General features: G+C 41.0%; 1 protein-coding gene across 4 annotated transcripts in view; it reads left to right on the plus strand.

Moving 5' to 3' along the window:
- NFIA (nuclear factor I A) overlaps positions 1 to 13834 on the plus strand; it is a 1748145-nt gene that overhangs the window by 1603683 nt on the left and 130628 nt on the right. The gene's annotated exons all lie outside the window — the stretch shown is intronic.

A 13834-nucleotide genomic window follows, 5' to 3' on the forward strand; every position in this document is an offset into this window, starting at 1 on the left:
TTGAACATGGTACTTAGGTGGGGTGCCAGTTCGTTCTGTAGTTCATGCAGTATGCAGCCTGGGATGTTGTCTGGTCCCATGGATGCTGTGATGTTCTTCGTGTTTCACTGCTGCAGTCATCACACTTGGGTTATCTACCTGTAGGTAGCCCTCAGTCGGCCTGAATACCAGAGTCTTGGGATTTCTGCGTCGGATGCTGTTGCCTCTTCCATGATGTCTGGTTGTCAGGGGTATAAAACATGCAGCCGACGCCATTACATCAGTCTTTCTTGCCGAGAAGGATCCCGAAGCAGAAGCAGTTTGCAAGTGCTGGTCGGCCACTACCTGAAATTTTCGTTTTTCGAGTTTCAAACCTGAAGTCTTCTAAAGCTAAGTACCCCGTTGGGGATTCTTTTTTCTTGCTCTAACCGATGTAAGAAAAACTTAACAATTGTCTTGCCTGTGGAAAGCAAATAACATTAATACATAATGTGGGCACATCACCATGTCATGCTTGCAGCTGTTGTGCTGATATTTGTACCCAGAAGTTCTTTGAACAACCCATAAATAAAGTAAGGTATGATATAAAATGTCAGGCACCATGTAGAACTGCAATGGTTGTCTACTTAGCTACATGCACACAATGTCCGGGATTTTATGTAGGCAAATGTAGGACATTAAAAGATCGTATTATTGAGCACAAGTCAGAGATGAGAAGAAGCATTCTCTCTAATGCATTAACACAACATAAAATTGAGAAAGGTGTAACACACAATTTCAAATTCAAAGTTTTGGAAGTAATAAGTAGAAGTTTAAGGTTGGGTGATATTATTAACAAGTTGGATATTTCTGAATACAAATGGATTATAAGGTTGGATGCTGATAAAAAAACCAGGCCTAAATAGTATGGTTACCGTTAAACCAATGTTAGAATTTAGACAGAAACAGTACCATTAATCTTTAAACAGATGTATTTTAATGCGTATGGTGTTTCTTGTTTTAAAAAAATATATATTCCATATGCTTATAAAAGATAAATCTATTTTCTTTAGGAATGTGATGGTATTTAATATGTCTATAAATATATATATATATATATATATATATATATATATATATATATAATACTATTTAAAAATAATTTTTAGTGGAAATATACACTTCTAATGGAAATACATTAATTAATTAATCAATTTGTTTTTATAGGATGGCTGTGTCAGGTGGTTCTGTTTTATTGTGTGTATATATATATATATATATATATATATATATATATATATATATATGTACTTAAACTCAAATGCATTTATTCAACACTGACGAAGGGTTATTCCCGAAAGCTTTGTTTTTATTAAAGTGAGTTTTTCTTATTCTATTCGTTTTCTTGAAAAGCAAATACCTCACAGAGATTTTCATTCTTAATGCATCACCTGTTTTGGCCCAGAGCACGACGTCCCTTGCTGTCGGTTTTGCGCCTTGTTTAACGCCCAAATCATTCGTCTTCGGGCTATTTTTGTAGCTAAATTATTTCGCTCTCGTTCTCCGTTTTCCGAAATGGCTTCAGTAAGCTATCCAATTACCGATCTTCTGAAAAAACGCAAAGACAGAGACAGACTGCTTAGGTCTACATGGGTGTTGTGAAGTTTGCCACTTCTGTCTGAAGTTGGCTTTGGAGTAGTTTTTGATGGTGGTTTCCTTAATGGGGGTGGGGGTGGGATATGTATGTCTATGGTGATTAGCTTGTGGTCGGATCTGACCAGCGAGGAGTTGACCTCTGGCGTGGAACACCGGTTACCCATATTGGTAATGACCAGGTCCAGGATATTGCTGCCCCTGGTGGGGTTGTGGACAAGCTGATCCAAGGCATTGGAATTCATGAATTCCAGAAAACGTTGAGTGAATGAGTTGGTACATGAGTAGTTTTCCCAGTTGATTGTGGGGTAGTTGAAATCGCCCATAATTAAGGTATTGGGTTGTACCTTAATATTTTCCAGTATCTTAAGAAAGGAAGAGTGGGAATCCTGGAGCATGGTGGGGGATCTGTAACAAGCTACAACCTGGATTGCAGTCTTGCCCAGTGTTAGTTGCACTTGAATAATTTCGGATGCATTATGTTGAGCAACTAGCCTGGAGGTGTGAATATCCTTAATGAATATGGACACGCCTCTGCCTTTAGTGTTTCGGTCCAGGTTAGGTGGCCGAAAGGTGTGGTATGAATTATAGCCTGGTAATGCACGGGTGCTCTCTGTAGCCTTGAACCAGGTCTCTGTCACTGCACAGATGTCAATGTTCTCCATTTTAAGGAGTGCCTCGAGTGAGTCCATTTTGAGGTTTAGACTTCTAGCATTGAGTAGCATTACCCTCAGAGTTTGATTGCTTGTGGTGAATTTAGAATTTGAACCTTGCCTAAAAAAGGCACTATAGGGGTAGCAAGAGCCTTAGCCAGTATCTGGAATCCCAGAGTCGACAAGTGCAGGCCATCTCTGGCAAAGCATTGTGGTCTGTCAACCATGTCATCCCAGGCAGACAGATACTGGATGGTTGTAGTAAAGCCAGGATTTAAATGACCATGAATATGCTGCTTGCCTATAGGGCAGTTTCTGAAGGTATCATGGTCCAGGGGATTTGGGATCCACATTTCAGATTATGTGAAGGAAATGATTGTCCTCATAAATGCCCCTGAGTGCTGTAAGACAACAGTAGTCAGTCCACCCCCCCCCCCCCCCACAATACAGCAGGCCAGAGGAAATTACCAAAAACTTCTTCACAGAGTGAATTTGCACATACAAGACCGTGGATCCTTGATTCATCTCAGCATTGAAAATCTTCAGTCTAATTCTCTGGATGATAGGCTTTTAATCTCTTTCAGGCATCTTTTCTCTAAGGGCATGCAATAGGTGTTGAAGGAGCCAAGAAAATCTGCTACCAGAAAATGGCACTTGGTGAGATGGAAATGATCTTGTAGTTTGTGTCAGAATAGAGAACAGGACTCATCCCAAGAGGGCTGCACTGTTTCTTTAGTACCTGTGTGAACTGCTCACTTCCTGCCTAGTGCTTCTCTCTGACATTTCAGCTTGTATGCCACTGAATCTCCCTCTTTTCTGCTTTATTCCAGTTTAAATTATTTGTTCATTTTTTTTATTTTTTTGCTGATTAACATTGAGTGCATCCATTGCAGTTAAACTATTTTAAAGGGAGTTTGTATATCAGGCTGCCAAGGAAAAAGTGGCACCTTCTTGGGACCTGAATTCATTTCTGAAAGTTAACTCTGTCTCTATCTGAACCTGCAGCTAGTTATTCTGTGTAATTCCTTTCTTACTTTGAAGACTTCTGTTCTCATTGTTCTGAGTTCTACTCTACTATAACCATTTTTATCTTTCACAGAGACAGGATGAGTCTCAGAACCAGCCCTTCTTTTCTGTCTTACGTTGCGCCTGCATTTTTTTAAACCAGATAATCCAACTCCTTGTGGGCTATCTTAATCCTAAAAACAAGAGAGAGAGAATTATTCATCCCCTGGATGTCCACAGACAGCTAAGATATTTGGACAGATATAAGTATTTCAGAAAATCTAACCACCCCTTTCTGTCTTATGATGATAAGAAAGTTCATCCAGATTTTTCTTTTGGTGAACCCTGCATACCTTTGGAGAGCATTTCCGTTGGGAGTCCCAGGACTACCCACAGTCCAAAAAGAGACTCAGGGAATTTTTAAACTTGCCTCAGTACAGGCCTCTAGCTATCCCTCCTGTTCTGGAAATTGTACATGATGTCTTCTTGGAAACCAGTCTTACCCCAATACGTTGCCTCCAGCTCCCAGGAAACCTAACCGGTATTACAGAGTACCTGACTCCCACAAATTCCTCTTTAATAATCCTACTACGGATTCAGAGACCATTTCCCAGGGACCTAAAGGCATTAAGGCTACAACAGCCAAAAACCCCACCCTTTCAGACAGGGACTCTAGGGCTTTAGACAGATGGAGGTAAGAAGGTATACACCTCTGCTACTCTTGCTATCAGGGCTTTAAATTGCCAGTTTCATATGTTAAAGTATCAGCAGCATATTATGGAGCTAATTAAACAGAAAATGATGTTGATTCTTGATAGTGCAGAACATAAAGATTTACAAGAGTTAATGCATTCTGCTAACCAAGTTGGAAAACATACTTTGCAATGTGGTTTTGATGCCTTAGAAGCATCTTGCAGGGCTGCTGTCACTGAGTCTGTTCTTAGAAGGCATGCTTAGCTTAAGGAACAAATCTTGCCAGACAGTGTCAAAGCAAAATTACTAGATGCACCATTAAACCAAGAATGCCTGTTTGGCAGTAAAGCAGAAGTCCTCAAAAAGATGGAGGAAAAAGCTAAAGTTATGCAAACTGTTAAAGATTTCCTACAGGTGCAGCCACCTAAATTCAATAGGCATTGGCCTTCTAAAAACTGGTCCTTTCCAGTCCCTCCCAGACCTTCTCAGCCCAAGTCCAGGGGCAGCAGACCACAAGATTACAGTCTCAGGGTATGCACAAATTTAAGCAATGGAGTGCTCCCACCTCTAAAACAGGAAGTAGTAAGCCACCTTCCTATGGTAAAATCTCGCAATGACTTATCCTTAACTCTTCCAAGCCTTGCCCAAGTACTTGCACCCTTAGGAGGAAAACTAGCCCTGCATGCAAAAAAACTAGCCCTGCATGCAAAAAAACTGTGAGTACATCACCCAGGACAGATGGATCTTGAACATTGTATCCCAGGGATACAGATTCTACTTCCACTCACTGCCAATCCCAAGCGGATGGCCAGACCTCCCCCCAAACCAGTGGGCAGAGGCCCAAACGCAAGTACTTTCTCTTCTCAGTATCAAGGCTATTCAACCTGTCCCAGCAGAGCAAAGGGGACAAGGTGTTTACTCCAGACTGTTTCGGTACCCAGAAAAGAAAACTCTTGGCGTCCTATCCTGGATCTGTGTATTCTCACACATTCCTGGTGGATCCAAGGTTCAAAATGCTTACTCTCCAACGGCTGCTTCCTATGCTAGCCAATGACTCCTGGCTAGCCACCCGGGACTTAAAAGAAGCTTATCTGCACATCCCCGTAAGGGAATCTTGCAGGAAGTATCTGCATTTCAGGGCAGGCACTATGCACTATCAGTTCTCTGCACTTTCCTTTGGCTTATCTACTGCACCCAGGGTATTCACAAATTGCCTAGCTCCAGCCATTGCATATTGCAGGCAGAGAAAAATTCAGTTTACCCATACTTGGACGATTGACTGACTCAGGCGGATGGTCAGGAATTGCTACTCCAGCACCTGACATTTGTAAAGAGACTTCTAACTTCACTGGTACACAATCAATGAAAATAAATCACATCTGTACCCAGCCAACTGATTGTATTCCTGGGAGCAGGCTTGAACACAACTTCCAGATGGCATTCCTCACTCCAGAAAAACAAATTTATTTGACAAGCTACTTCAGTCTACTGGCCACCAAATCCCAGCTATCTGCAAGAAAAAGACTGCAAGCCCTAGGGTTCATGGCCTCTCGCATTCTACTAATTCCATATGCAAGACTGCATATGAGGAAACTTCACTGATACTTAAAAAGTCTCTGGTGTCAACATTCTCAAGACCTAGAAACAATGATTCCTATCATTTCTTGCCTACGGGCAGAGTTCCTTTGGTGGGCAGAGGCCTGCTACCACAACAAAGGACTCCCTTTCACTCAACCCCCTGCCTCCCAAACCCTAACAGACTCATCAGGCTATGCATGAGGGGCTCACATGGCAGGACAATGCATTCAAGGCAAATGGAGCGCAAAGCAAATGCACCTGCGTATCAATCAAAAAGAAATGTTAGCTGTACAGAATGCTCTGACAGCCTTCAAATGCCTTATTCTTCCAGGGCAACTATTGATAAAGACAGACAACACCACAGTTATGTGGTACATAAACGAGCAGGGAGGAACCCATTCCTACCCACTCTGCAGGTTAGCCATGGCTCTGTGGAACGCAGCCTTGAGCAATCAAGTGCATCTGCAAGCTCAGTTCCTGCCAGGCAAACTAATTCACTGGCAGACGACTTAAGCAGAAATCTAATTGACCCACACAAGTGGAAACTGGAATCCAAATCATTCAAGCTTCTGATCCACAGGTGGGAGACACCAGAGGGGGACCTCTTTCCTTCCCCTCAGAACTACCAATTGAGCAAATGTTGCACCAGAACTCCCCACAGTCAAGCATGGAATGTGGATGCCCTGTCTTTTACATGGGAAAACCTCTCAATCAATGCCTTTTCCCCTCCGCCCCTCCACCCCTCCTCTCGAAGGTTCTACTAAAGCTCAAACAGGACAAACCATGGACAATCCTGATTGCACCATACTGGCCACGCCAGCACTGGTACCCACTTTTGTGCAGTCTGACAGTACTGCCACCATGGCACCTGCCTACTGCCACCATGGCACCTGCCTCAGACCCCCTCCCTGCTGTCCCAGCAGGAAGTCCAGATTTTGCATCCTCAGCTACAAACCCTGAACCTAGCAGCCTGGCTCATCCCCTGAACTCATCACCAGCAACCCTCAGTAAACAGGTGCTGGATGTCATCCTTGAAACAAGGAGGCCTAGTACTAGAAAATCCTATTCAGAAATGTGGAAAAGATACTGTTCTTGGAGACAGTCTCAAGGAATGGACACAACTGTACCCAGCATACCTCATATACTAGATTACTTAACAGAAATGCTCCACAAAGGCCTATCCTTCTCTTCAATTAAGATTCATGCCTCTGCGATCTCAGCTCATTATAATACTGAGCCACCCCTCTTCTCTCATCCTCTGGTCAAACGGTTCCTGAGTGGAGCCAAAATTTTAAGACACCCCCCCCCCCAGGAGAGCTCCTACTCCAGCCTGGGACCTTAACTTTGTATTGGAAAAACTCAAGCTTCCACCCTTTGAATCTGCTACCTCAGCAGAGTTAAAATTCCTCTCCTGGAAAACAGCTTTACTTCTAGCCATCACTTCAGCAAGAAGAGTGTCTGAATTGCAGGCCCTTATGGCCATGGAACACACCCTTCATTGTCTTCCATGCGGACAGGGTTTCCCTCAGAACTAACCCATCATTTATGCCCAAGGTGGTGTCTACTGTGGCTTTAAACCAATCCATTCATTTGTCAACCTTTTTTCCTAATCTTCAGAATAAAGGGGAAATGATCCTGCACTCCCTGGACATGCACAGGCAGCTTAGGTTCTATCTGGACAGGACTAAACCTTTCAGAAAATCTGACCAGCTGCTAATCAGCTTTGCTACAGGGACAGAGGGCAAGGCCATTTCAAAGCAAACAATTTCTAAATGGATAGCACACTGCATCCATTTCTGCTGCAAACACCATGGGAAACCTATCCCTCAGGGGATCAGAACACATTCCACTAGGACTACATCAACCTCTACAGCATTTCTCAGGGGAGTCCCTACCAGGGACATCCTGGAAGCGCCAACTTGGAACTCTGTACACACCTTCACCAAGCATTACCACTTGCCTATCTTTTCTAAATCCAGAGCTGGATTTGCCACAGCAGTCTTACAGGGCCTGCCTGCCAGCCCTAATGCTTCTTGACTGCCTCCACCCATCCTCAGCTTTGAGAATCAGCCCAAATGTGATGACAGCAACAGTGAAACACGAAGAACACAGTACAGTTGTGTACACTTACCATAAATGTAGATGTTCGAGTATATTCACTCTTGCAGTCCTGGTTACCCTCCCTCCAGCCCCCTGACTTCTCTATACTTCTACCTATTCATTTTTTGTTTGGCCATATCGTATAACTTTGGTATTTACTTTCTACTGGGGGTGTTCCACACCATGTAGTTGCTTCCTATTGTTAGGGCTCCTGACATCTGTGGCAAGAAAAACTGATGTAATGGCGTCGGCTGCATGTCTTATACCCATTTTGACCTGACGTCATGGAGAAAGCGACAGCATCCGACGCAGAAATCCCAAGACTCTGGTATTCAGGCCGACTGAGGGCTACGTGCAGGCAGATAACCCAAATGTGATGACTGCAACAGTGAATACACTCAAACATCTACATTTATGGTAAGTGTACACAACTGTACTTTCTTAATATGGCGTAAATGGTTACAGCAGGAGGTTGTTATATCGTGTACTTATCTGAGGTTATCTCACATCTGTTATAGTGATAGTTTTAGAGCATCATACATTTATTGATGTCCCAAAGACATGAATCCAGAGCGTTTCTCCCCGGGCCTAGGCTCTGTCCTATTTGGACTTTCTCGGTCAACAAATGTTAAATAAATAAAAATAAATTTCATTTTCAGAGTGGTCAGTTTAAGGTGAGTCCTGTACATATCCATGTCAGTTTCTTATTTATATGTTTGTGTAAGTTATGTGCCAACAGATTGTCCAGTTGTAGTTTCATTAGATTATACATCTCTGTGTACAACCTTCCCCCATACTTTCACATTGTCTCACAACTGATAAATGCAATACAGGTATGTATTTTGCATCTTCGCATGATGACCTTCTTAATTTCATTGTTATATCACAATCCGTTCCCACTGCCTTGGTTAGTTTCCTTGTGTGCGTCTCAGACTTGCTTGTTTTTAAGAAGCAACGGTAAAAAATGTTTTGCAGCTTTTATTGGATTTAATATGATGTGTTAAAAGGTAGCAGTTCTATTTTTTCTAGACAATATTGTAACTGCCAGTATAGCAATAGAAATATATATCTGGTATTAAATAGTGGAGAACATACCTGTATTTGTTGAAATTGAATGAAAATAAAGAAATGAAAGCAAAATGCAACCTCTAAAAATATCCTTTACATTTTTGTCTGAGTGACTTTTCTTTGTATATATTTTCCTTATAATAAATACTGTCTGAGATAAAATAAGAAACTAATGGTTTGCAATATATAAAGCTTTTTCATTACTTTTGCTCTCCTTTCTAAATGCACTGAGTTACTTCTTCAGTCACTTGCTTACAACGGATACTTTTTTAATGGCAGGGGTCTATTGAACAAGGCAGGAAGCAAGCTGTCCTCAGTGAAAAGGATTTCCAAAATGTAATCAGTGCTGAAGTATCTCCCTTGAACTCTCTTAGACTGGTTGGTCTGCAGGGGTCTGTTACTCCCCACACCAAAGCCGTTCAGAATATCATTTCAAGCCCTTCTGGTAGATCAGGTACACTGGTGTAGCTCTTTGAAGTCTTTTCACAAATGAAAGAAAAGAATAATAAAGGGAAGTCACTACTCATGCATAAAATACTTCTTGGGACTACAGCTAGGCAAAGTGAACAAATCCAAGGCTGTTTTCTGTCTCACTTTTTTAATATGGAGGCATCTCATTTTTCTTACAGCTTTTAAGCCTAATTTTTCATATTGTACTCAAGATTTTTAATCCTGTAACATGACTTTGAAGAGATGCATTGCAGTTATCAAAAAAGAATAGAGTTCAGTTAGTCCAAAGTAGGCCAGTTTATGTCAGGCTGACCTGGAAAATGGTTTATTTCAATGTGGAAAAATACAGGAAAAAATTATATATGTGTGTGTGTGTGTGTGTGTGTGTGTGTGTGTGTGTGTGTGTGTGTGTGTGTGTGTGTGTGTGTGTGTGTGTGTGTGTTTATGTGTATGTGTGTGTGGGTGTGTGTGTTTATGTGTATGTGTGTGTGGGTGTGTGTGTTTACCATAACGCTTTGTATCTGATTGAAGTCAAATAGGTTGTGGATTGACATTGGCAGTGAGTACAGACTGTATGTCCTGTTGCAGAGTACTAAATTCTGAATTTAGTCAGGTAACATTTGATAGTTACCATGGTGAATTATCTTAAGCTACATTATATTGTATATGAAACACTGAACTGCATTTATAAACTCATCATTATTTTTCATCATAACATGTGGCCAGTATATTGTGCCACACTATATAATATGTGGCTAAGTTTGTTTTATTTAATGTGTCTTCCCACCCCATTAGGTCTTTCATTAGAAACCAAGCGTCTGTATCACATAATCGAAGCTTCAAAACATCTAATCTGATATGGTCAAAACCATATCATCGATGTTTTGAAACTTTGAATATGTAAAAAAAAAAAAAAACAATAAAATAACTTACCTAAATGTTTCAAGCAGGGGGGCAAGCCCCCCCACACCTCCCGCTACTTAAATATACCAACCCCGAGATCGCACTACAGTGCAGTAAAGGGAAATCTTCTCTTATGGAGATTTCAGTTAAAATGTTCGATGTTTCAAAACTTCGATGATATGGTGCCGACCATATCAGTTTCGAAGTTCTGAAACTTTGATCTGTCAGTATAGACCCGAAACCAAGGCCAGGCAACAGCACTGACCCCACTTTGTACCCTGAGCTTATAACACATACTATTGATTAAGCATGCAGACTTTTCACCTCCAAGAGTCCAGTAGGCAGAGGGGAGCAGGTTTTAAGTCAGAATGCACTTGCCCTTGTTTGGCATGATATAGATCATATGGTGACTGTGCATGTCTAGACTATAGAAAGCAGCAGTACCTTAAATGCAGAGCACAACTATTGTCGTTATCTAAGGATGCTTCCTTTTTAAAGTAAACAAAACTCTGTGTGTGCGGTGGAGGACGTAACAGGAGAAATAACCTGGTACTTCCAGGCTGCTGAAGTGGCCTTGCCCTTTCTAGTGTAACGGATTCCTACCATGTTGTGCTGTGGCTTACTTGTTCTTTGGGCTGGACTGTGAGAACTAAGTAATAAGAAGACTCTTCACATTTCAAGGAATTTGGGGATTTCACCAGTAGGAGAAAAGGTCAATGTCGTCAGTATTCCAGCGAGGAAGTTGATAAGTTAAGAGATCGGTAGATAGTAGGTTGGCATATCAGATGATGATTGTGATGGAGAAAAAGAGATGTGAAGAGAAGTGCTGGAATTTTGAAGATAACAGTAGGGCAAATGTATTGTGTGAAAACGAAGACATAAAAATTATGCTATTGGCTTTTTTGTGGTTCAGAAGGAGTTTGTTTTATGCCTCTTTTGCCATTTGAATCACAAGCAGACTTCATTATGTGCCAGTGACTGTCAAGCCATTTGATTTGATTGTGGCATTACCTATGTTCTTTAATGTACTCTGTCACAATGCTTCTGCCTGATGATAGTCAGAATGTCTTGGCTGTCTTGATTTTTCAGTTCAGTTCCCACCTTAGATGCCTTATTTTGGAGAGTAAATATCCTCCCTGTGTCTGTGTGGGTTTTCAAAAGTGCTCTGATTTCTTTTCATATCTAAAAGGGATGTTGTAGGAGATATGACATTCCACCATATTGCTCTTAAATGTGTGTGTGTTTTTTACAGATGAGCTAGAATTTGCAAAACAAACCTTAAGATTAATCTGTATGACTCTTTCATGGTCTAATTGAACAATTTGGTGGGGGTATGTGGGTATTAACTGCTTAAAACTGTTGGTGTGTGTAGGTGTTCAGGAGTACACTTGTGGTTGGAGACAGGAACCTGTGTATTAGCTGTGTAAGACTATTAAAAAGTGTATAGGAGTAAGCTTGCATGCTCCCATCAAGTTATTTGAAGACAGGATTTTATGAATAAGTGATTTTCTTTTACCAATGTTGTATACTTAAATTAATTTTGCTGACACAGATACCCATAATGGGATATGGACATTTCTGAACATTGTGTTTTGACAATACTTTTCCTATTTAGAATTCACCTGGTAAGGGAATAATAAAGTTAATTATGTTTTGCCAAAACCCACAAAAAATATTTATCATTTCTTCATTGTGAGGCAACTCGGTGCTAATGTGTTAATGGCATAATTTTTCAGTGAGTATGGGGGATGCAAAAGGCTTAAATGCACCTCCCCACTCCCACTATTAAACAGGCTGATTACAATTTACATTGCTTGAAGTTGTTTTAAAGCAGTCCAGCCACATCCAGGCTTATACACATTTTGATTATTTTTCCCCCTAAATATTTCCTCTCCTACTTGTTACTTCTGTTGTATATTCACTTGTGTTTTTTTTTTATTTTTTTTTTGTTATGATTATCACCTTATTTATGTCCAGTTTCCTTGTTATAATGACACTTGTCACTAAAGTTAAATTGGAATCTAACACTTCCATTTTTGCTTCAGTACAACATTTTCTGAATCTTACAGTTTGGTGGAGGGCGGGGTTGAACATGAAAGCCAGTAATACAATTAGTATCAACAGACCAGGCTGTATCTAGATTAAAATTGTACTACTTCACTGTGACAGAATAACTTATCTTTAACATTTTCCATTTTTAGAAGTAGATTCATCGGTTCTGGCTAAATACTTTATTTTGCTGGTTGGGTAAATCGATTTTGCTTTTATTGTTGATTAGAATATGCTGTAGAACTGAATTTTCCCATAATACAGTTGCAATTGCTATTTTTTGTTTGTGCTAGCTTGCTTTGGATGCATAACGGACAGACTGATTTGCTAGTGATTGTGATGTAGAGCAATGTTGCTGGCACATTCCATGGAGTCTGTCCCTGCAGTTACTGATTCAGGTCTGCATTAAACATCTATGGATGCCAGTGGTAAAATGAGGCAATATCATTCTTGCTAATTCTCAGTGAAAAAACAAAACAAAACTAAGAGTATTGATGCTCCATAGTTCCCAAAGATGAAATGCTACTATAGTGACACTGTACATTCCATATTCACTCCACATTGAGAATTCAGTATTAATGCTTGGATGACTTATCCTATGATCACACCCCACTGTATGGAAACTGCCTGGTGGTGCCCTTATCTGCCAGTGTTCTGTCCTTAAAAGTGTATGTGCCGTTTACCTGAATTATTGAAAAGAAATCCACACTTTTTATATTCCAGCCTGCCTTCCACACATAGATTCATAAATTCATACAACGTTACTTGGCTAATGACCCAGGGGGCCTTTCTAAGCCTAGCCATGTTTTCCTAAAAGGATAATGATGTTGTGTATCCAAATGGGGCATTGAGGGTCTGGCATTTATAAGCTACCTCTGTCCATAAGAGACATGGGTGCCAGATCAGGTTTGAATGTCCTATTCCCCATCCACTGGTCTAGGCTGCAGTTAAACTTGGTAATAGACAAACTCAGCTTCACATACATGGTTGGCCTGTTACATAGGAGGGTCAGTCTCTGGGACACATGTCTGTCTCTCCAGCATGTTCTGTTTAAGTCGCAGGTGAAATTAAGGTCCCTGTGTCTTTTATTTCTGGTACTGTTTGACCTACGAATATGGAGGAGATTCATAAGTGTGGGTTTGCAGATGTCTTGAAACCAAGGCATACATCACCCCTCAGCAATCTATAGGAGACTTAGTAGAGGGAAAGGGCTTCAAGGTGTTCTGCATAATGAAGATTTGTTACACCTTGTATTCATTTTGAAGGATCCCTGAGGTTACATTAGGTGCTGCATATGCTTGGTCAGGTACATACTGAAGGGAGCATTGTACTTTATGATTGGTCTGATAAGTACAGAGTACAGTGAGATAATGACCTCTTTGGATGCAGATCCCAGACCCATTGTTATAACCTGCACAGCATAAAAGGATTTCCTCATCACTGTGGCCATGTGTTGGTCGAAGGTAAGGTTGCTGTCTGTGTGTGTACCCAGATCCTTGATCACTTGGTCGACTCTTAGGGGCATATTATTGACATGATAATTAGTCAGGACGGTTGACTTCTCAAAGGGTACAATTATGTATTTCTTAGCATTGAGCTTAAGACCATGGCTTTAGAACCATTTTTTAGTCAGAGATAGACCCTTCTTGAAGAATGCTAGTGTCTGTAGGGGAGTCAGTGATTACCTCCATCTTGCAATCATCTGCAAACTTAGTCAGCCATAA

The sequence above is a fragment of the Protopterus annectens genome, chromosome 10.part0 (genome assembly GCF_019279795.1).
Source record: "Protopterus annectens isolate FY-2018-M chromosome 10.part0, PAN1.0, whole genome shotgun sequence".
Taxonomy (NCBI): domain Eukaryota; kingdom Metazoa; phylum Chordata; order Ceratodontiformes; family Protopteridae; genus Protopterus; species Protopterus annectens.